Source organism: Sinocyclocheilus anshuiensis, unplaced genomic scaffold (genome assembly GCF_001515605.1).
Source record: "Sinocyclocheilus anshuiensis isolate Anshui unplaced genomic scaffold, SAMN03320099.WGS_v1.1 scaffold186, whole genome shotgun sequence".
In the NCBI taxonomy this organism is placed as follows: domain Eukaryota; kingdom Metazoa; phylum Chordata; class Actinopteri; order Cypriniformes; family Cyprinidae; genus Sinocyclocheilus; species Sinocyclocheilus anshuiensis.
This window is the reverse complement of record NW_015542355.1, coordinates 979,747-1,003,608: the sequence shown is the minus strand read 5'-3', so window position 1 is coordinate 1,003,608 and position 23,862 is coordinate 979,747. Positions and strand designations below refer to the sequence as shown.

Here is a 23,862-nt window from a genome sequence, read left to right as displayed (position 1 = left end):
GTCACGGCTTGTGAAGCGGAGTATAGGCTGTGTTGTCAGCCTGGTGTCAGTCTGATGAAGATTGGCATTCAGGTAAGCTGTCATTCATTTTCAATGTCAGAGCGCGGAGCGGGCGAACACTCCAGCGTGTTTTTTCCCTCTCTCGCTCTCATTACAAAAGGCAGGACATTATTCATACAGACTGGCCGAGGGCTGAGGGGAGAGAATGATAGACAGAGAGAGGAAGAGAGAAAGTGAGGGAAAGAGAGAGAGAGAGAGCGCGCGTGAGTGAGCGGGAGGGAGGAGGAGGAAGAGAACGAGTGAAATAGAAGGAGGGAGGAAGAGAGGAAAGACGGGAGAAGATGCCGTGCAGTTTGGGGGAGCGCATAAGAGTCTTTCTGGGTGATTTTTTGATGGATGATGCGTTTGGACTTGTGAAATGTGGTGGTAATTTTTGTGTCGACATTTTTGTTGGGCTTTAAAGGGCATTTTATTGTCTTTTCCGTAGGGATACATGACAGATTCGTCATATTCATAACGCGCAAAATATACGCATCTAAAATCACATTTAGAATTTTAATTGGGGTGCATTTTGCTATCGCCAATGTTTTGTTTTGAGCTATACTTATGTCTTATTGGCCTTTAATGAGTTTTACAATATTATATTTGTATTTTACTGTTCGTTTATGACTGGTCAGTTTTGAAACAAGATTTTGCTTAGTAGCCTATCTGTTTATCTGGCATTCTTGTGTCAGTTTGACATGAAATAGTCGCACATTATCAGGATAGTGTTTTGGAAATTAAAAACACAGTTTACCTGTGTTATGCAAATTATAGCTTACAATGACTTTACGCGGAGTCAACTTTTTTTAAGAATATAGGTACATTTTGGGTCGCGAAATATTTTGTCGCCCATGACACATTTTAAACGTATTTTTAAAGTATTTTTAAATGTTCTGTGGAATGTGAATCTATAATAAATTTTTAATGAACAATAATATGTTTTACGATTTGTTTATGAACCGTCCGATGCTGACACTAATAACTGCGTTGGAGCGGCGTACTGTTGTTATGGTTACCGCCTCGCCACGTCTTTTCGCTTGCGACTATTTAGCGACAGTTGAAAATACGTAGGCTACTCTAAATAACTGGTAATCTAACTTTTATGGTTAAAAATGTTGTTTAAAAGAACGTGTGTGTAGGCTACTTTTAAGGTCCCCCATCTTTTTATATTTTACGCATTTGTTGTGATGCTTGTAGACATAGGCTACTCCCCCAAGACTCCTATAATTCCCTTTCTGGATGCTTGTAGGTAAACGACAAACCACTTAAACACATGTAAAAAGTATTAGAAATATTATTAGAAACATGTTTGATTGGGTTCTAGTACAGTTATCATTGTTCAGCTATTACTTAATAAAGGTGTCAGTTCTTTGCTGCTGCTATGTCTTATTAATACGGTATATATATATATATAGTTTGGATGGCAAATCTTGTGGTATAGTATTTATTACTGTCTTGTGAATTTTTAGATTTGTTCTCTGATTTGTAAAACATGAAGCTGATTGTTCCGTTTTGACTTGCAGAGACAACATTGCATGGTATTGTAAATGATTAAGTTCCTCATTGGATATAGACTTGTTCCTTTGTAAAAATTTAGTGACATTCACTATTGTACATGACATTAAACAACCTTTATTGCACTGGGGCTGTGCATTTTTCTGTAAATTTGGATTCTCTACCTAAACTAACAAAGCTGAAGCTGAAAAACAGGGAACATTGTAAAGGTCTCTGTAAAGTATGAAACAAATTTTGTCAAGACATCAGGGTTGTTTGCAGTTTACAACTATTTGCAAGTTGATATAAAATAGATTAATTTGTACAAAGTTATTTTCTACAAATCTAAGATGATCCTTCAGTAATGTTAGGTTAATATTAGAATAACTGCAAATGAACCCTGTTTCATAATTGAAACATTAATTAGATAATTTGTGATGTTGAGTTCCGTTCTTCGCAGAAATGTGGTGAGAAAATACAGTCTTAAATCATTTTTCTGACTGACTTAATACGTACCTGGAAGTATACATTAACACCTTTCTCAATACTATTTAGAAAAAAGCTAAATTCTGTATGTATTTAAATAAATAACACTTTCTTAACACTTTTAAATAAATAACACTCTCTACAAATATTTAAATGCGATCATCTTAATCTTTCCAGTACAGAGTTGTATATTTTAATTTCTTTAGTGTCAAATATTATGACATACAAACTGGCTGTAGTGTAGCATCTGTACAGATACATGAGACAACATGAGAGTGACATTGCATGTGCATTTTCCACCCAAAGTCAAATCTCATTTAATCAGCTGTTTTATTTCTGCAGTGCAAGCGATCACAGGGCTGTAATGTTTTGTCTGGAAGATAAAAGTTGTTGGATGGGGCTAATTTAAATGCAGAGATCCCTGCTGGGATCTTAATTGATGATTTGTGTCGCGGGACAAGCTGCCCAGGGGCAAAACTGCAAACACAAAATACTCCAACTTTATTTGCATATTCCCCTTCTCCACATTACGAGCAAATTACAATCTGAGGTTCAATACTGCAGGACCAAGAGCTGTTTTGGTCTAATCACTAATAAAATGACTCAGTCGCCCTAAATGAGGGAAGTAAACTGAGCAAACAGAAGATTGTAAACCAATTGCAATGCTTCTTGACTTACATAAAGCTATTTAGAAAATTGTCTTCCGTTCTAATGTGTCGTTTTTGATGCCAACCAAATACGTCCACAGCACTAATAATTTAAATGGCCATTTTCTACAGGTCTCATTTGGATTTTCAGATCTTACACATGTTGTTTGTCTGTTGACAGTTAATGAGATACTCGTTGTATCTGCACAAAATAAAAAAAATCCAGGCTCAAATGAGAATTATTCATCAGCCTGTAGTCTGCTGGGGTCTTGTGTGTTCAAGGTGAAACAATATGAGGCTACATTGTTCTTCGCTCTTCTTAGATGCACAGAGACAGAGCTGTGTTGTTACAAGCTTCCACCGCTAAGCCTTTGCTGATCCTGATGGCTCTCTGAGGAACGTGGGCCTGTTATTGCCATTGGACGGCTGTGTGTCCAAATGACTTCGCTGCTCTCCTTCCGCTAGGCACGGCGGTCAAACTCCTCTCCTGGGACCTGGAGGTAGGGGAAGATTTGCTTGATTTACACATGTGCAGGCACTTAACGGTCACCCATATGCTGCCGCTCACATCACAGGCCGTGCTGTTTTCATGTCACCCTGGCCTTGGAGAGACGTGGCATGATATGTTGGAATTGACGTTGATTTGATTCACTACAGCCAGACTTGGATTCGCCAGTCTCCAAAAAGAAGCAATGATCTGATGTTAACAAATGTGATGAAGTTGTCCTTTGGTGTGCATGTCAGCACTTGTCACACACTTAAATAGATGCCGCCAAATGACAAATGACTTGATGAAAATCTGCCCTCGACTATCCTTGTACTCATGTCTATATCTGCAGCATTTACAACAGCTTGAACAAAATAATAGATAAAAATAGATTAATAAATGTCTATTGAAGTTGAAAAAAAAAAAATCAAGAAAAGGCAGGAATTTCTAGCACTAAAACTCATAACTCGTTCCACGCAGTTTGTGCTACACACATGAGTGGTCCAGTACCAGAAATTGTATGACTTATTCAAAAAAGAGAGCTATTTATTTTAGTATCATTGAGATACTAATGTAAATTTAATTAATATTTTATTCAGTTTTTATGTTTATGTTTTTAATTTTAATTTTAAAGTTTTAGCAATTTTGTTGTGTTTATTTTTTTAGTTATTGTAGTACATTATGCTTATTAAAACGAGTAATGTAGCCTTGGCAACTATTTGAAATATTTTTGTATTTTTTGTATTTTTATTAACATTTATTTTATTTCAAGTAAAGATTTTTTTTAATGGTTTTAGTTTTAGTTAACTATAATAACTCTGTCTAGCAGGTCATCAAACAGGGTCCATGTGTGTCCTTAAAAAGTTAAATTTTAGGTCATAAAAATCTTAAATATCCTAAATGATATAAGAAAAGTGATAATTATCATTATAAGACAAAACAAGAATCACGATATGGCTGCATTTGTAAAAACCTGTATTATTTGGTCTATAATGTTGTTTAAATCATTGTTTTTACAGCCATTTACAGTAATTTTATTTGTGCATGTCTTAAAAAGGTCTTAAATTGCTTCAGTTTGATTTGAAAAACTCTGCAGAATTCCTAGGAAAAAAATCTACTAGACTTGCATTGCAGGAGGGACCCAAGCCAATTCTAGAAACCAGAATATCATATTGTGATTTGTGGGTGGGATCTTTTGAATTTGACCATTGAGTACCTAGCAACACCTTAGCATAACAATCACCAATGAATTGCAGTGACTTTTGAACCAGTAGGCGATTTTTAAAAATAATACTAATAAAGTATTATTATCTCATGCAAATGACAGACAAAGTTGTTAATAAGAACAGGAATAATTACTTCACCAGGATCAAAAGCAGAGTCAAATTAGCAGCAGCTTATTATTAATTCTGAATTTAAAAACCTTGAACAACACTGTAAACCTTCAAGTGCCTTTGTTCTTATCTCTAGTGGAATGCTGATAATCCAAATAAATGTACTCAGCGTCACTGAGGGAAATACGAACACTTCCACCAAATCCTGAATTTATTATATTTCTGAGTTGTTTCTCAGAAAAGATGAAGGTTGAAAATATTTGATTTGAATTCTGTTTGAGATCAAAGTAGGAAAAAAAAAAACTACCCAAGACCAATTCATATCTTTTCCCCCCTCTAAATATATACATATATGCATGAGTATAATAACTAGTCAAATTAAAATAATGTGCTAGAGGCAGGAGAGTGCTTGACTAAGGTTGAGAGTGAATGATGTTTAATATTTTCTCTATTAGAGCGTGCATGAGAATTGTAGTTCTCACATGTTTTACACATTTCATATGTTAGTGTCATTTGGCGTGACTGGAGAGAGATAGATGTTCTGCAGCGGTGCATTGTGTGCATTTCGCTCTCCTGTCTTTTGGAGAGCAGCGTTTTTATTAGAGCTGAAATAGTGCATTGAATTCTCATCTATTACTGTAAAAGCCATCTTCTCCGAAAGTGGCATCTCGCTCCATCCCGTTTCAATGACATCATTCATAAAGGCATGTTTTTCTCCCATTCACACTTCCTGCTCTGTCCTCTGGAGCATTCAAACACAGACCACCATTGATTCAAACCACCTGATTTCATTTGGACCTTTGACACTGGGGCTGGGCTATATCGGAGTTTCCTCTCCCGCTGATCTATTTGTGCATCTTTTGTTGCGTTTTGAACAGATCCCCCCACGTTTCCATCATCCTCTTTCAAGCTCAGAGCCATTGAAAGGCATTGATCGGTAGCTGTATGTGTGCAAAATGCCTGTAATGGCATCAGTACATGACAGAATCACTTAACAGCAAGGACTGAGTTATTATTTTCCTTTTATTAATGCATTGGAATGGTTTTCCTTATATAGATGGTGAGTGACTCCTGAATAGCGTCTAATTCACTCGTCTAATTAAAAGGATTATTAATGCATATCAATCCAGATAAATGGATCTGAGTTTTATTTGCAAAGTGGTGTATCTCAGTTAGTTTTATTGGCCTGTTGCCTTTTTTTTGTTGCTTTCTATTAAAATGCATTAGAACAGAGCAGCCTCTGGGACGTCATAAAGCACCTGGCTTCCTGGTGGCTTTAGCCGCAATCTTTGATTTACAACTTGCAGTTTTTCTGCTTGAAAACTATGTGTCTTCCTTTATTTATTTATTTCAACCGAGACTACTAATTCCAATTTAGTTTGGATATTTTAGAGCCTACTGATCCTTTGAATAGTCCATTAATGCTATAAATCTATAAAGTGATCTATAAATAATATATATGTTGTATAGAAAATATTACATTTTTTTCCTTTGATTTTTGAGAAAACACTTGGTGCTTAATTAAATGTATCATCAAAAGCACTCAAATTAACACCTGCACTACCAAATGTTCCTTAATACACTGAAAAATTGGTGCAAGAAGCAATTTTCAATGACAAATTGCTAGTAAATTTCACAAACAATTAAAAAGAAATGGCAAATAACACACTGAATTAACCTCTAAAATTGTAAGTAGAAAAACTTTAGTGATTTATTCATTTAAAATGTTGTAGCTAATAGGAATCCCTGAAATTATTGCAGATATTTTAAGACAAAAGACGTATTCTCAGTTTTATTCAAATTGATGAAATTAATGTTTTTTTTAGTTTTAATACTTTTTAAAATGTATTTATTTAAGTAATTATGATAGCCACTGAAAGACTATTTAATTAAAAAAAAAAACGAAGTTGCAAGGAATTTTAGGCTTCCCTTCCCCTTCGGACAGATCCACTGTAGTCAAAAAGCCTACCAGGAACATTTTTAAGAGATATTTTTAGGAGGGAAATGCAGACAGACTGCAGTGAATTGTTTTCCATAAGTGAGGGGAAAATGGATTTGGGAATGTGTGGAAAGCTGTGTGGCCCACAGTGACCGCTCTGATCTCAATGGAGATTCGTTTTTGTACTAATATTGTAGCTCAAAATGTCTCTAAGAGCAAAATGATACAGGAGTTCTAGCATCAATAAAAACATACTTTTCTCAAGGGAGGCTCTTAGTATTATTGTACCACACTGGTTGCAGAATAGTCTTGTAAAGTGTTGTAATGTCCCTAAATTATTTATTCTAATAAGTTAAAAGTGATTTTCACAATCACTCTGCAGTGTTGAAAAATCACAATTTAGTGTTGAAAAAGTTGCTAATTTGTCTATTATTTATCTATTTATATATGTACATGTTTTTATCAGTCCAACAGTGCAAGTGTTCATCATTATATCTAAATTCCTCAGAGCTCAGTGCTGTTTAGCGCTGCTGGTGGGTGATATTTGATACATCAGTATAAGCAGCACGATTTTAGGCTGTGGGGTGCTTTGCCTTCCTCGAGCACATGAGAGATTTCACACACACGCTCGCACACACCAGCTGCTTTATTGTGTTCGTACAGTATGTGCCGACAGTTTTGGGAAAACCTCATGTCATTTCAGATTTAAGAGGCGGTTGCAGTCGCCAACAAAAGGCCTCAACAACATATTTTTGGCTTTCTAATAGATGTTCCAACTACGCTAAACCACATATTGCTGCTTCTCGCTCTGGTTTGTTTTTAGGGGCCCCATAAGGCATAAAGTTGTTTCCTTTCAAGTGGAGTGTAAACATATAAAAGGTTGCAGACTGAGTGTGTTCTGGCTTTAGTGTCTGGAAATATCTCTGAACATTAAACAATCTTTTATTCCCAAAGCAGTTACTTCACAATAAATTAGCACATTACTGTACTGTTTCCCAACCGTTTTGGTCTTATGTACCCCCACAGCCTCATCAGCAAGACTCAAGTACCCCTGCATCAAAACCAAAATTGAAAAGTTTTTATTTTCATTTGTATTATACTGGAAATCATTGAATTATCATTAATGTTATCAGAAGGCAAACGATGAAATCATACATTTTTAATTTTGCCTTACATGTGAGTATCACTCGTAATGAAATATGATTTAATAAGCATGATAATATATATATATATATATATATATGTATATTAATATATTATATTATATTATATTATATTATATTATATTATATTATATTATATTATATTAATTAAAAGCCATCATATTTTTCCACTTTGTTTGCAATGCACCTTCCCCATTGAAATAAATGGATTTTCAGCGTTCTCTGTTGCAGTGTAAACTCTGCTGTGTAGGTGACCTTACTGAATTGACTAGCTGATGATTTTATGGGCAGACTCCTGTACTTCAGTTTTCTCCAGCTGCTAGCCGTGAGACTTCTGGTGACTGTTCAATTGAAAACTTAGAGGGAGATAAATATAGCAGATGAAATTGTGCCCCGCTTTGTGTGAAACTCTAGAAACGGATGGTCTTCGGAGAAATCATCACTTGCCATACGGGGGATGATATTAATGTGAGCCCGCAAACACTGGGTGCGATAACAGCCAGGAGACTGATCAGCGATGCATCAGCCATTTATTGACCACAACTGTGTGGAAAACAATCTCGTGCTCCCTTACTGTTAGAACTTTATAGCGTTGCCCTTCAGAAAGGACTGATGACAGCTCTGAGCTAAAAGTGAAACATAAACAGCTGCTGCCCCAGAGTGTGAGGGAAATGTAGACGCATGCATGTGGCGCTCTGCCATAGCCGGGGTATGATGGCACAAGTTTTTGGTAAGAGCTAGGACAGCGAATGCCCTCACCGTTAGGTAGAGAAGTTGGGCCCATGCACCCAGGTGGCTAATACATCCTTGCTGGATTTGGAACAGAAGTGCGAAGCAATGCGCAGAAGGTGGCAGTAATGCAAAGTATGGTGTACACCTGCCTTTTATATCTCTGTCATGTCGCAGTCCACCATTCTGCTGGTCATATGTGCTCCAGAGGTATTTAAAAACCACTATAGACACTTAATACAGCTCATCACACCTTTTAGCTCAGCTGACTTTAGCAATAAACACAATTGGCCTGAGCAAGAGCGAAAGGGTTAACCTTGTCCTTCCCATTAGAAAAGGAGGGTGGAAAAACAGAGTGAGAGTGAGAAATACGACTTCAGTGGCAGTGGAAAACCTGGTAAATGGTAACATAGAACTAAAATAAAAGCTAGATTAAAGATCAAGCCAAACTACAGTATGTTTAAAAAAGTGGACTGAGGACATAATTGTTATTATGGTGGAAGGATTTTGTTTCTGAAATGTGTTAAAACACAATGAACAACGTAGCCGTTGCATTGTCAATGTCACCACAAGAATCGCTGTAGCGGGAATTAGCATAAACTGTCATATGCTCAGTGTTTATTTTTGTTTGTTTGTTGTTGTTTTTTTTAGAAAACTGAGCTACTGCCAGGGTGAGAAACAGCGTGAAGATAATTTTACTCAGCAAGTTAGTAAAAGTTTTTATTTTATTTTATTTTTTATTTTATTTTATTTTGTAAAAAGTTTTTCATTTTATTTTATTTTATTTTTATTGCTTTTTATTTTATTGCAGATTTTATTGATGTGAAATAGTGAAACATACTGTAATCTTAACAAACAGGTTTGGAGTTATATACTTATAATTTATATATTATACACATATTATGTATATTTCAATTTTTTAAATATTTTGAATTAACTTTTAATTTTATGCTGTCAGTTTTATTTTAATTTTTGTTTAGTTTTTTTAGTAATTTTTTAGATATTTTATTTTTAACTCAAAAATTGTATTTAACTCAAACTGTAAAGCATGATGCTAGCAATGCCAGTGCCATGTGTTCAATTCCCAGGGAAAGCAAGAACTGATAAAATGTGTATCTTGAATGCAGTGCCGCTTTGGATAAAAGCATCTGCCACATGCATAAATGTAAAATACTTGTATGCCTATTACCTACATAAAAAATAGCTCCCTGGGGGCAATACCAAGATGGCCACTGAGTGAAAGGGACTAACCCATCTGGTGTAATAGTATCAACAGATTATTGAAGTTTGTTACTGCCTCAGTAATGCAAGGACTCTTGTATGTACAATAGTAGTGCACACTATAATGCATTAGTACTGATATTTGCTTACTTGATTTTCTGGCCTTAGACTGCACATATGTGTTTCCATGAGCCTGTACGTGTGTGTCTCATCCAGTGGTGTATAAAGTACCTGAAAGCCATACTGTCACTTATTGCTTTACTGAACTTGTATAAAATGATTATTAAATTTGTTCATGCTGAAATCTGCAGAAAAACAGTACTCTGTGTGAAGTTCGCACAGCACACCCTAGCCTCGACTTGAGTGGAAAATGAATCATCTGCGGTTGCGCGCACTTGTCTGCACATGAGCAAAGGTGTTGTTTTAGGAGTCTAACTTGCAAACGCCAGACCACTGATTCGTCAAACCTGCTTTCCTTCAGTCCGTGTTCTTCTGACTTCTGACTATTTTGTAGTAAGTAACGAATATGCTTCGGGGAAATGTATCGGAGTAAAAGTATACATTTTAATTAGGAAATTTAGTGGAGTAAAAGTAAAAGTTGGCTGAAATATAAAAACTCAAATAAAGTACAGATACTCCCAAAAAATACTTAAGTACTGTAACAAAGTATTATTACTTGGTTACAATACACCACTGGTCTCATCTTGTGTGTATGCGACAGACTCATGAAAGTCTTCTTAAGCTAGGGAATCTGCTGAAAGCTTAGTGTCTGACTCTCCCGTGTCCCAGCTCTCATTCCTGAAGTCCCAGGACAGGAAGCAGAGCGAGCTGCAGGCCTCACAGAGTGTCTGGGTTTGGGCAGATGGGAGCTGGAGTTTGGCTGAGGGCCAGAGAGTTCCGGTGAGCAGAGAGAAACGAAACAGCATATGAGCTCAGGCATGGATATTCCACACAGCAAGGTGACCATCAGCTTTTGTCATGTTAGTTTTAATAATAATAATGTTAATTTATAATATTTACCAAGAGATTTGGATTTTGGTAATCTCATAGACTTACATTTGAAGGATGGATTTGAGCCTTATCTAGAGACTAGTATATCAAAGAGAATAGGGACTTTTTTATTATTATTTGAACCTAGCACTCCATAGCAACCACCCTAGCAATCCTCAATGCTCCAGCATAATAAGGAACAGAACTGTTTTCAAGATTGATAATAAAAATATTTTTTTCTTGACCAGAAAATCAGCATATTAGAATGATTTCTAAAGGATCGTGTGACACTGATGACTGGAGTAATGGCTGCTGAAAATTCACCTTTGCCATCACAGGAATAAATGACATTTTAAAATATATTTAAATAGGACACATTTATTTCACAATATTACTGTTTTTACTGTATATTTGACCAAATAAATGAAGGCTTGGTGATCATGAGAGACTTCTTTCAAAAACATGAATAAAATCTTACTGACCCCAAGTTTTTAATTCAGTATTTCTGAAAACAATCATGAAACAACCATTTTTCATTCATTTATTACAATATGGTCGTTATGATGCAATCTAGTGCAACTGTGACATCATCAGCTTTATAATAATGTGTCATCATTACAGATTCTGCCATTCCGAAGCATTTCATGTTTTAAAATTCCCATACACTCTTCTCTGAAAGTATAAGGAAAATAAAAATGTCATGGTGAGGTGCTGTGCCATTTAAAAGATTTAGAAGGATGTGTTTCGGATAAGAGCCTGGATCTACCTGTCTCATTGCTACGCCTGGAGGTATTTTTAGCAGTTAAGTCTTTTTCCTGTTTGGATTTCTGAAGCTCACTAATGTAGAGAAGACTGCAGCAAATATTCCAAGATTTAGATCAAGCAAAATGTGCTATGCATGCAGAGTGGGAAAGTGTTGTTTCGACATGGAGAGCACAGCATTACTTCATTAAGCGCTAATATTGTTTTGTGAGTTTGTTCGTCAGTCTGAAAGGTAACAAAATAAACGTTTGCTTCATGCAGCATGTGCGTTTGTTTTGTTCTCAGTGTGTATATATAAGCTTAATGCGTCTGCGTGTTGCTTCATATTCCTCTTGTTGTGTCTAACGCGGCCTCCTGTGTCAGCTGCACACTGGTTTAATGTGAAGTTTAAGCCTCTCATGACACCAAGTAGAGTCTAGTTACACTAGTGGGAATACCTGCTATTGTCTGCTAAATCCTTTCTAGTTCCCAGGAATTCTGCTTTCATTTCACTCAACCTCCTTGGTCTTGCCGCACTTCTGTAAGTTACTATAATTGATATTAAAGAGACAGACTCTCCACCATGATGCCTTTTAAAGCTATTGATAGTTTATATGCATCACATGCGTTTATAGAGTATAGACTGTTTTTGACACTGTGGTTAGTTGTGCTTGCCATCCATATTTAAAGGTTACTTTTACGATCAAATTTGAATGATTTTGTGAAGTCACAATCTTCTGATACAGACAAAGAGTCTGTCATTCTTCCAGACGTTTTTGACAACTGCTATCAGGCATTTCTCACTGCAAAGGGCTTTTTCATATATTGCACAGAAACACAATTACGCCTTAATGTTACACACTTTATTAGAGGAGAGACACATTGAATATGAATTGTTCCATGGTTGTCATAGTAACAGGAAGTTCTAAACCCCCAGCAGCAAATGTTGTTTTCAGTCTTTGAGCAGCTGGGGGGCTGTTACTGGCAAGGCATTGTGGGTAATTACCACATAAACCTTGCATTTCTTGGGTCAAAATCAAGAGGATTTTAAGATGCGTCATAAACGGTGTTTAAAATGTGTTGATATAATGACTGTAGTAGACTGTGTAGTCATATTTATTTTAATAAGACAGTCAAGATTGAATAGACAAGAGGATCTAATATAACACCGGAGAAAGCTATCTATTAGCATTGACATTCATCAATGCCAATTGTTTTCTTCATCCAAAAACCAATCAGGCACTGGTAAAACATCTAAACTATAATATAATAAAATGCAGTAAGTTTTATTTTGTTAGAATATGGCTGAAGGCTATATTCTAAGCGTGCTGAACGTTCATGTTGGTGTAAACAGACGCTGTTAGAAAAAAAAAAGATGTTTTTGGTGTAGTTATGGTATTAACCAACAATGACTGTGCTACACCTATGCTAACCAGTTTAATGTTGATCACCTTGACTGGACCCCCAAATTTGTATTCACAACATAAGTGCTGCCATTCAACCATGGACCGTGCCAGGGTGCAATATCAATGCTTGTAGTAAACTCAGCATGCAATTGTCAAATCTGTGCTAAAGCTAACCTGTTTGTTGATATTTTACTTACAGTCACAAATAGCCTCCCTTGTGTTATGTGAAAAAATACAACCACCATTGTTATTTTTAAATAGAAGTAAAATGATTAAAATCATTTTTAAATGAAGCTGAATAAAATATAAATATTAGATGAAAATAACTAGAAATGTTGCCTTGTGAACTAACTAAATGAAATAAGTTTAAAGGCCTGTTTACACCAAGAATGCCAACTATAAATAGAACTATATTAGCATCCACATCAACGCACGATAACATGCTATTTATTATAAGAGTGCTGCAGTTATATCATCTGTTGCTTTAAATAATCAAGCTTGTTAAAGTCAGACAGATTGGCTGTCAAGGTGTTTTTTTTTTTTAATCGATCGTCAGGTCACTTTGTAAGTGACTCCAACTATATAGTTCCTCTGTGTCATTATTGTTATAGTTGTGGTGTGGACTTCCCTATTCTCACAGGAATTAGACTGGTCATTAAAATGTTATAGTTATAGTTATAGTTATTATCCTTGGTGTGAACAACCCTTAAGTTGAAATACTAAAATTGTACTAAAACTGAAATAAAAATAAATTAAAGCTGTATAGAAATTAAAAAAACAAAAACAACAAAATTACAAAAGCAAATAACAAAATGTAAACAAAAACTAAAATGAATACTGAAAATATAAAAAAATATGAATAAATACTAAAATAGTATAGAAATAACACCGAATCAGACCATCAGACATAAGAGAGCCAAGCCACAGTCATCTCAGTAGGAATCAGGTCAGTCACACAGTCTAAAGTGTAAAGTCTCCTTCGCTATGTGGAATCATTATTCAGAGCGGCTGGAGGGAGTGCAGAAGGTCGGTGTGGAGACAGAGGGAGGCTGGGATTAGGTATTTCACAGAGGTGTGCTGTGTATTAGAGAAAGAGGTTTACTCTAAAGTTCAACTTTCTCTGACTGTTTGAATGAGGGATGGGAAGGGCAAACCCACCAATCTTCTGTTCACCTGGCTCTGTTTGGAGGCTACTGTGGAGTGTATGAGGGACCTATTAGTGTGTGTTTCTGTAAATAAGCTGTTCATGTGCGTGTTTGATGTCCTGGTTGTTTGTTAAGGGGCCCTGCACTGTAGATGAGACGGTCTGCTGCAACAGGAACGCTAATGCTTTCTCTGAGGCCAGTGAGGAACAGCATGATTAGCTCTCCAGCCCCCCGGGGGGAGCTGCTGCACTCTCCTTGCTCTAATTCACTTTGACGTCAACAGGAAGGCAGATTAGGTCTCGTGAGGGGGAGAGGGAGGTGGGCTGCGGACTGTATGGATGTCTGTGGAGGGCTCTGGGGCTTTGAGAGGCTGCGGGAGGGATTACAGAACCCTAAAATGTTTTCTTTGTAGTTTGGAAGAAACCCGAGGTTTCACACAAACTTATACTGACAGACTGAAGTGTGGGGGGCTGGCCGCCATTCCTGCCATTCCCGCCCTTGTCTTTATCTTTGTTTGCCCACCTATCCAAGCTCACAAACACACACACACATACAGCCTCTATTAAGCCAGAACAGCAGGACACACACCTATACTTTCACGCAAAATATCAAATTGCTTTTCAAATTGTAGGGTCAGAAGGCCCACTGGTATCACGCAGCGTCAATAAAATGATCCCCATTCTCAAAATGCAGTGCTGCTTAAACCTAAATCAACATTTCTGCCCATTTTACAAGTTTCGCTGTAATGCTGCTGGAGTAATGATCTCAGGTTTGCTATTAGTGCACAGACCATTAGATGTAACTATACTCAGAAGGTTTCTCTTCTTGTGTTGTAGACTGTCTGGAAGGCAGTGTGCTGTCAGACTGACTCCAACATCAGATGCTCCGATGCTGAGAACAAGCAAACTGTAAGTTCCTAAATCAACACTTAAATATTCATTCAAAAACACACATGCTCTGTTCTAAAAGCTAGTGAGCTGCCTATGTAGGCAGTATTTTAAGTCATCATAGACATGCTCCTGATGCAAAGGCTGTTGTATGTAGTGATCTAAGATCAAGGTTGGGTAAAATTCTCTTAAAAATTCTCTAAACATTTCTATCTACCTATCTATCTGTCTGTCTCTCTGTCTGTCTGTCTGTATATCTTTTGTCTAAAAAATGCTGGGTTAAAAACAACCCAGCAACTGGTTTGTTTTGACCCAGACCTCTGGGTAGTTTTATTTAACTCAACTATTGCTTAAAAGTTACTATATTTCTTGATTAAAATGAACCCAAAAATTAACATTTATTAATATGTTTGTCCATATTTCACCCAGCACTGGGTTGTTTTTAACCCAGTTTAACTCAACTATTGCTTAAAAGTTACTATATTTCTTGATTAAAATGAATTAATCTGTCTGTCTGTCTGTCTGTCTGTCTATCTATCATTCTGTCTATTTATCATTCCGTTCTATCATTCTGTCATTCTATCTAGCATTAAATTGTTCTGTTGTTTGTTTTAGATATCATTATATCATTCTATAGACCAATCTTTTCTCATTCTATCGTTCATTTGTTCTAATGTTCTATCTATTGTTTGTTCTATCATTATTTTCTTTATTATGTAATTTTTTTCAATTGTTTGTTCTGTCATTTGTTTTATTGTTCGTTCTCCATTCATTGTCATTCGACTCCAACATCAGATGCTCCTAAATCAACACTTCCATGTTCATTCAAAGACACACATGCGGAGTCCATTCTATCATTTTGTCTATTTTTCTATCTGTCATTTGTTCTGTCTCTGTATTGTTTGTTGTCTTGTTTGTTCAATCATTCTATCATCCGTTCGTTCTGTTATTCAATCAATCTACGTACCTATTTTTCGTTCTATTGTTAATTTGTTCTATCTATTGTTTGTTCAATCATTCTTTTCTTTATTCTATCTATCTATCTATCTATCTATCTATCTATCTATCTATCTATCTATCTAGATAGATAGATAGATATTCATTCATTCATTCAATTCTACTAATTTAATACTGGAAAGTACAAAGTACTTAAATCTAAATACAAAATTACTATTTTACACAAATGTTTGTCTGAACTGTTAATATTTTATGCTTAGAGTTATTATTAGAGTTAGCTTAGCAACATGCTAACAACAGACTGCATAGAAATTAACTGTAAACCATGCACTTAATGTGAAAAATGCTATTTTGTGCAACGGCACTTGTTTAGCGTTGCTGCCTCATTTTGTATTCTCAGTTCACCATTTAGGAGGTTCAGTTTCATTTTAGGATGCTAGCAGCTGCCTATGTAGGCAGCAGGCACAGCACAACTCACTAGGTGTTGGAACAGAGCCATGCTTGTCACCAGATTCTTTTCTTCCATTTTAATGTGAGAAAAGTAAACCAAGGTTGTTTCCACATTTTGAAGATGGCTGATAAATATGCAGTGTCACCTATGTAGCTGCCTAGAATATACAAACCTGTGATTTCTCTGCAGTGATATTGCTCTTCTGGAGTCGTTGAGTTATTCCTTGCTGGTTTAGTCTGAATTGGGCCTTTACAGATGAATTTTTAAATGAATTTTCCAACACTTGCTGTTCGCCTGCAATCACCCCGGCTGTGTTGTTTAAGAGTTTGTTTCCTCACTTTAATAGCACTTTTTGTTATGTCCTTATAGAGTGTGAATTTGTTCGAAAACACAATTTGTGTCTTTAATGGTTCGTGGGCTCAGGGTGAAATTACGTTGTGCATGAGTGAGAGACAGCGAGTATGAGGGACACATTTGTATGAGCGGCAATATGTGGAAGGGTTAACACTTTGCTTTTCAGAGGGGGTAAAAGCCAGGCAAGTCTCTTTAATTGAGTGTGAAAACAGCTGGGTATCTAGAGTCATTTTCCCCACAGCAGCATGGAAGTGACTATCTCAATATCCTCCTGATTCTAATCGCTCATAACCCCAAATTCCCCCTTTCTTTCTCTCCCTCTCGCACTCGGAGCCCTGCCGAGGATTGTTTTACGCTTAATTTTGTTAAACCTAATGAGATTTCCCTAATTAAATCTCCCCCTGACTGGAAAGCTCTCTCTCCTGTCGAGTGAAGTGATTGTTTGTAGATCTTTTTAGACAAATAAACATTTTTGGAGTGAAAGCACAGCTCAAGAGAAATGGAAGGAGCCTGCATCTTTTCATTTTTGCGGTAGCAGCCCTGTGCTTCACTCATCATGCTTTGCTTAATGTCTTTTCACCTTGTTTTTCACCTTCTCAAATGATCAAGACTAGTTCCTCAGGTCTCATATTACAGCTAAGATGAAGTGAATTACCTTAGTGTACTTTATGTCAAATCTTAACCGGGAGGAGTGTTGGGGAGCAACCAAATAAATGTAGCAATACTATTAACTTTGTAGTAGCATAACAGAAGCTCAGCTACCTTGAAAACTGATTCACTTTTTTATTAACAAGCCACTTTTTCCAACAAATAGGGGTAAAACAGTGCTTTTTGGTGTGTGTAAAGATTTCACACTCAACTAAAATGAATCTTTGAAGTCTGATTCTTTTTAATGAAATGGTTAACTTAGAAAATTCATTTAAATACAAACTAAAACACAAATAAAAGTACAATACTTTAAATGCAAACTACAAACTAAAACTAACTTTAAATAAACTGATTCACTTGGATGAGTCATTTAAATGAGTCAGTTAAAAAAATCCACAGATTCATTTGACTAAATGAATCTGTATAGAGGGAGTATTGTATTATATTGTGTATAATTTTACAAAATACTATTATGTACTATTTCATTATATTAATATGCTATTTATTTATTTATGAAAGAAGTTATCCAAATGTACTAATTTGAATTATGGTTAACTTTTATGGCTAGGTTTTAATGTGGCGTCCCCAACACTGTGAAATAGTAGTGATTCTAGACAGATCCACGACTGAAAGCCTCTTTTATAGAAGCAATATTGTAATTTATATAAGGTTGTATGAATATGTATGTATGTGTGAGTGTGCAAGGATCTTGTTTTGTGTAGGAAAGTGCCACTGGGTGTGTCTGGTCCATTGAACTCTCTGAATAAAAGGCCTTGAGAGTATTGTTGACTGTGGTCATTGAGCTGATATTGTGGATGCCCCATGGGAGACCATTGTGGGACTCGACCTTCTGTTTCCCATGCCAAGACGCCTTCACACACACATCACAGACACACACCATTCCAACCAGACCCTATTCTTTGCCCCCTCCTGTGGACCGTTGGGTAGTCTGCCCAGTTCTTGTGAAAGGTGCCCTCTGATTTTACCCCCTCTGATCAGGTTTCTGCCACCAGTTGCCCAGTTTGATGTGAGTAAGTAGGGTGAGTAGTCAAGGGAGATGTCCTGGCTTCTGGCACCAGCAGGCCACACACAACACCTAGATCACCGTTTGACTGTTCATTATTCAAGGACTGACTTGACAAAGTGTCCTTTGCATGGAATGTTACAGTTGTTTATTTGATGTATACTGAATTATGTTATTTCCAGTAAGCTCTGTTTCAAACATGAAATCAAAACAAGTCATGCACAATGCATCAGAGCACGTTAATCAAAAGGGAAAAAATGTATTGTAGTCTTAATTATTTTTTTCTTTAAAATGTAATCATTTTCTCCATGTCTGCAATCAGTTTGCTGCTGAAATAGTCAAGGCTGTGGCAAAATTATACTAACTAACTAATATTATAGCTTAATGTTTTCATAATCAAAGTCTCACCTACATTATTTATGCCACATTACAGTTTCATATTGCCTTTAAATGTGTTTTTGGCATCATGAAGGTACATTGAATTAAAATCATCCTGTCAGTTGACTTCAAATCATAGAAAACATTTAATTTCAGCAGATTCAAATACTAAAAATGTATTATCCGGGTTCCCATAGTCATGAAAAAAATATCATGGAATTTTAGAATTGTAATTTCGGTTCCTGGAAAAGGCATTGTAATACATAAAATCTAAAATTCATGAAAAAGCCATGGACATTATTAGAATGAATATATATTTTTCAAGCTATGCTTGGATATAAAATATTTAATCAGTTAGTAATTGTACTTTATTAGTAAAATACTGTGGAAAAACATGAAAAACAGTCATGGAAATGTATTGGTGAAAAGTTGTTTGAATCCTGCATTATTTATTATTATTAATGTTGTTAATTTATTATTATTATGGCAGCAGAAAGAGCATTTGCAAAACATTTAACTTCGTTATTTCTGTGCCAAACATCATGTAAGGCAGCACTTTATTTTATCTATTAGTATTACTTTTGTGATTTATACAATTTTTCTGATAAATTGTGTACATTTGGGCTTGGGACGCTTATTGAAATGTGGTTTATTTTGATTTCATGGATATTGATATTTTTCCCGTATAGAATCAGTTTACATGGGCATTAACAGTACAGTACCTTGTGTCATTGAGCAGTTGATTAGTATGATTCCTTTTGCTCTTTCTATAACAGTCTCAACCTCATCATCATCATCATCTCCACCACCCCTGGCCTTCACCCCGAGTCTGTTCCTCATCAGCCTCGATTAGCATTATGTTGATTTAGCCTAGCAGCCCCCACCAACCCAATGGAGGCTTATTAGGTTGAATATTTTTATTTATTTATTCCCGTTTTCTTGGGGTCCCTGTCGGCATTTCCAATTACTCTCGCCGTTCGGCTGTAATTGCCTCCGTGCTAATGGCTGCCAGACAATTGTGCTAAATGAGGTGAAGGCGCGAGGCAGCGAGCTCGACTTCATTAAGAACTAATGGGATTTTATTGGGGGGACTGAAGACCCAGCTCATCAAAAAGGAGAAATGGAAGGAAAACAAAACAGATGGAGGAGAAGAGGCTGAGAGAGTTTTATAGGCGTTTTCTTCCGTGTCTGCTTGTCTTAAGTAAGTAAGTTATGTCGGACAGGAATGTGCAACCCTACTGTTTTACTGTTAGAAATACAGACACATACGCATGCTTGGATCTCCCTCTCGAACGCACAGACACACGCAGAAACATACGCGCTCTGCTAAGCAAACATCCACGTGCATGTAACCGATAGATACACATATAAACGCATTAAAATTCACCAAAACGTGCATGCTTGAAAAGATGAGAGACGGAATCACATTGAAGATTTTGTGATAATCTGTGCATGTCAAACTGATTACACAGATTTCTTAGATAACATAAATCAAGTGCCAAACTTTGTGCTTTAAAGTGTGCATCACTCCTAGCTGAAAAGAGCATTTGCTTGACAGTAATCTGAAAAAAAAAAAATCACATTTCCCAGATTTCAGTTGTTAGTTTTTCATAGCAGCAGTTTTATGTCACGAGTAGATTGTTTAGATATGATGAAAGATGCAAAACACCATCACATCTGAATGGATGTCATATAGATGTTAAACAGCTCTTCAAATCAACGTCAGAGGAAAGATTTAATGTTCATTTAAAACTAACCCATAAAATACTCGTGTGTGTGTTTTAGTTTTAATCCTTGTTTATCTCTCTCATTTCAGCTGATTTATATCTGTAAGAGAGAATCAGAAAGTCTTTTTGGAGTGCTAATACTAATAGAAACAACCTGACATAGACAGCAGTTCCTTAGTGGGTGATTTAACTGTCTTTTGTCATGCTGTTCTGCTTAAAACAAACGCACTGCTCTGTTAGTGTTTTCAGGGTTTGGCTCTACGGCATGTTTACTGAGAACAGATGCTCTTCTAACTTTTTGAACACTAGCTGTGCACACTTACTTTTGTTGTTTACCGTGCTTCATTTTTTATTGTCGTGTTTTTCATAAGGTAGTCTGAAAATTTTATTTTAAAAATACACCTTTATTTAATTAAAATATGATTATAAACTCTTATTTTTGCAATTACTTCTATTTTATTTGTATGCACAATATAATTTATGTAAGTGGAAATTTTTTTATTATTTTGTTACCATAATACATTCAAGATCGCATGAAATGGCTTGACGAATACAGATGTGAACTTTTTTTTTTTTTTACTGAAACAGGAAGTTTGGCAGGACATATTGACAGGCTTGTCATTTTCTAATTGCCAAGTCACAGCCATGAATATGATACTACTTGCTATTTGATTGTAATGGTATCGTGGGCAGTACATTCTTTTACTAGAGAGAATGGACAAAATCTGTGTAGTGCATTTTTTATTTATTTTTTTAATTTTAGGAGCACACTAGCATGTAGACTAGCATTAAAGCTAGTAAATATGGACTAAAGGCCACAGCACTCTTGTTTTGATTTTATTGGTTTTTAATCAAGCATAACATTATAAAAATTGACATTTTATCAGGGACCCCATGAAATAAAGATTAAAAAAAAAGTTGATTTAGGAACTTGTTATTTTATATTGGTGATACCTCTGTCTTGTAGGGCAAATAATTCTTTATATATTCCATATAAGTTTAGCAGCATTTTAGCTTTACCTGTCACCGCTGCATACAGATCTGTGTGCTCAACCACAGGGCAGCTGCTAAACTGATTCAGAGACAGTGTTACCGTGTAATCGGGTTATCTCCGAGGTGGAAAAGAGAGGAAAATCTATGCCCTGATTAGATAAAAGGCATAGCTTCCAGCCATAACATCTAACCATAATATGACATCGAATAGGCTCTGGCAATGTGAAAAATAGGTCTCTGTTTTTGTCATCCTCTGTTTCTTTATTTATTTACTGTAATTTTAGATTTTAGAGGGGAACATCTGTTTTGATTTGAATGTTGGATAACGATGGTTTAATGGATCATGCTAAGGATAGAGTGAACAACCGTGGGACGTTTGTGATTGTGGATGGGAGACTTGAGTCACCGCTCTGGTTTTTCGAAATAGTTTGCCAGGGAATATTTTTATATTCCGGGGAAAAGAGCAAAAGTGAATGTGAGAATTTGGCGAAGAAGCAAGTCAGTGAGTGAATGAAAAAGAATGATATGACGTTACCATATGAAATAAAATATTCAGTGGTAAAAAAACTTGATTTCTAATAATCACAACTTTATTGGATTTGTCGATGTTAAGCTATAATATGTGAGGATGTACAGTCAGTCAGTCATTATCACAAAAAAAAGGTGAACAAATTGATACATTTTATTTTATTTTTGAACTTCGCTATCATAGCTTTAGATTGTTAAAAATATTTTCTACAACCAGTACAATATAAACACATAAATGGACCATACATTAACGGGATAATTCACAGCAAAATATTAGTTCATAATTTTCTCACTCTGTATAACTTCAATTTCTTCCATGGAACACAAAATGAAATGTTTATAAACTATAAAGTTTTAAAACAAACAAAACATTAACATTAAATCACCATTCACTTTCATTATATAAAAAAGTAAGTAGCTTGGATAGCTTGGATATAAAAATCTCAGAATGAAACAGAATGAAAATTATTTATTTTGTTTTGTTTTGTTTTAAAAGAGACCATGGAATAATATGAAAAAACTAGCACAGCTATGTAGATCATTTGTTGCCAGGGGCAATGGTCAATTAAACAGTTAAACGTTCATTATTCTAAAATATTTGACTATAGAACACTGTGATTGACCAATCAGAATCAAGTATTCCACAGAGGAGCAATAATACTTTCTTATATTATTTCTTATATTATTTTTCCCAATACCCCTTGGTTATATCAGCAGAAAAAGTTATTAAATTTTGATGAAACTTTATGAAAGCAAGCATTTTTGTTCTTTAAAGTAACATGCACTAATGAATCATGCACAATAAGAGCAGCAACATTTTCTTTAAGAAAGTAAATGGGGTCAATTTTGCTTTTATGTTTTCTTTAACAAGAATCAGAGGGCCTTAGGTTGAATTCTCTGCTCCCATGGAGATATATATATATATATATAATTCATTACATTTATATAGCGCTTTTCTAGGCGCTCAAAGCGCTTTACATTGTCGGGGGTATCTCCTCATCCACCACCAGTGTGCAGCATCCACCTGGATGATGCGACGGCAGCCATAGTGCGCCAGAACGCCCACCACACACCAGCTTATTGGTGGAGAGGAGACAGAGTGATAAAGCCAATCAGTAGATATGGGGATGGTTCGGAGGCCATGATGATCAGAGGCCAATGAGCAAATTTAACCCTGAAAGAAAGTAACCCTGTCCCGGCACTAACAGCTGTGTTGCAGCTGCCAGTGGATCCTGCTGAGGGTGAGCAGCTCAATTCTCCAGGGTCAGATCTGTGGTATGGCGGTATCCGTGGCAACGGGCTTTGGGCCTGTGCGGCAAGAACAATCCTGTCTCTGAGAGCCGAACGCTGTGCTCTGAGCTCAACACACCGGAATGTTGTACACCAAGGGAGGGAAAAAGGAGCAAAGGAAGAGAGTGAGGGATGGAGACAGAGACGAGGTGAAGAGAGAGAGTAAAATGAGAGCGCAAGAGGGGTCGAGAAAGCAACAGTGAACCTTCAGTGGTATTGGCATTAATGTAAAAGAAAAGAAAAACATTTAGTTAGTTGTTTTGGACAGTACCTTGGTGGTAATGTCAGTATTCTTGAAGAACCTTACAGAGTGTACAGTATGTATGTATAAATATATATATATTAGTGCTGTCAATCGATTAATCAATCGACTAATTAATCACAAATTTTTCTGAAATTAATCGCGATTAATCCCACCTAACTTTTTCAAAAACCCATATGACCTGCTCTTTAAATATACTTTTATATTGCAATAATTTTACATTCAATCTTCAAATTTAATGTACAAACAACATAAAGACAGTATATTTTGTAATATTTGTTTAATGGCATCTTTTTTTTATGACTTAAGGCCAGTATCAATGATACCAATACTGATTTCTCTATAAAATCGCCCCCCTTCCTAATATTTAACCATTGACTATAGCCATTCAACATTACAGTATAATTAAGAGCTATCAATTTTAACATTTATTAGACTTTTAAAAATAACTCCTAATTTAGGTGAACTTAAAACAATCTTCACATAAACCCATTATAATAAATGTCATATTTACCTGTGCCCTTCAGCAGAAATCTACA

General features: G+C 35.9%; 1 protein-coding gene across 2 annotated transcripts in view; it reads left to right on the top strand.

Moving 5' to 3' along the window:
* The first annotated feature begins 12 nt into the window (after nt 1-12).
* Nucleotides 13-23,862, top strand: part of LOC107691639 (homeobox protein PKNOX2-like) — a 66,097-nt gene continuing 42,247 nt past the window's right edge. Inside the window, exons 1-2 of one of the 2 annotated variants that reach the window (XM_016490365.1) lie at nt 13-72; nt 14,661-14,732. The gene's annotated coding sequence lies outside the window, so the exon portion shown is untranslated. Of the gene's footprint in view, nt 73-3,050; nt 3,170-14,660; nt 14,733-23,862 lie in introns of those variants that run through there. The other variant, XM_016490366.1, reaches the window with a different exon arrangement.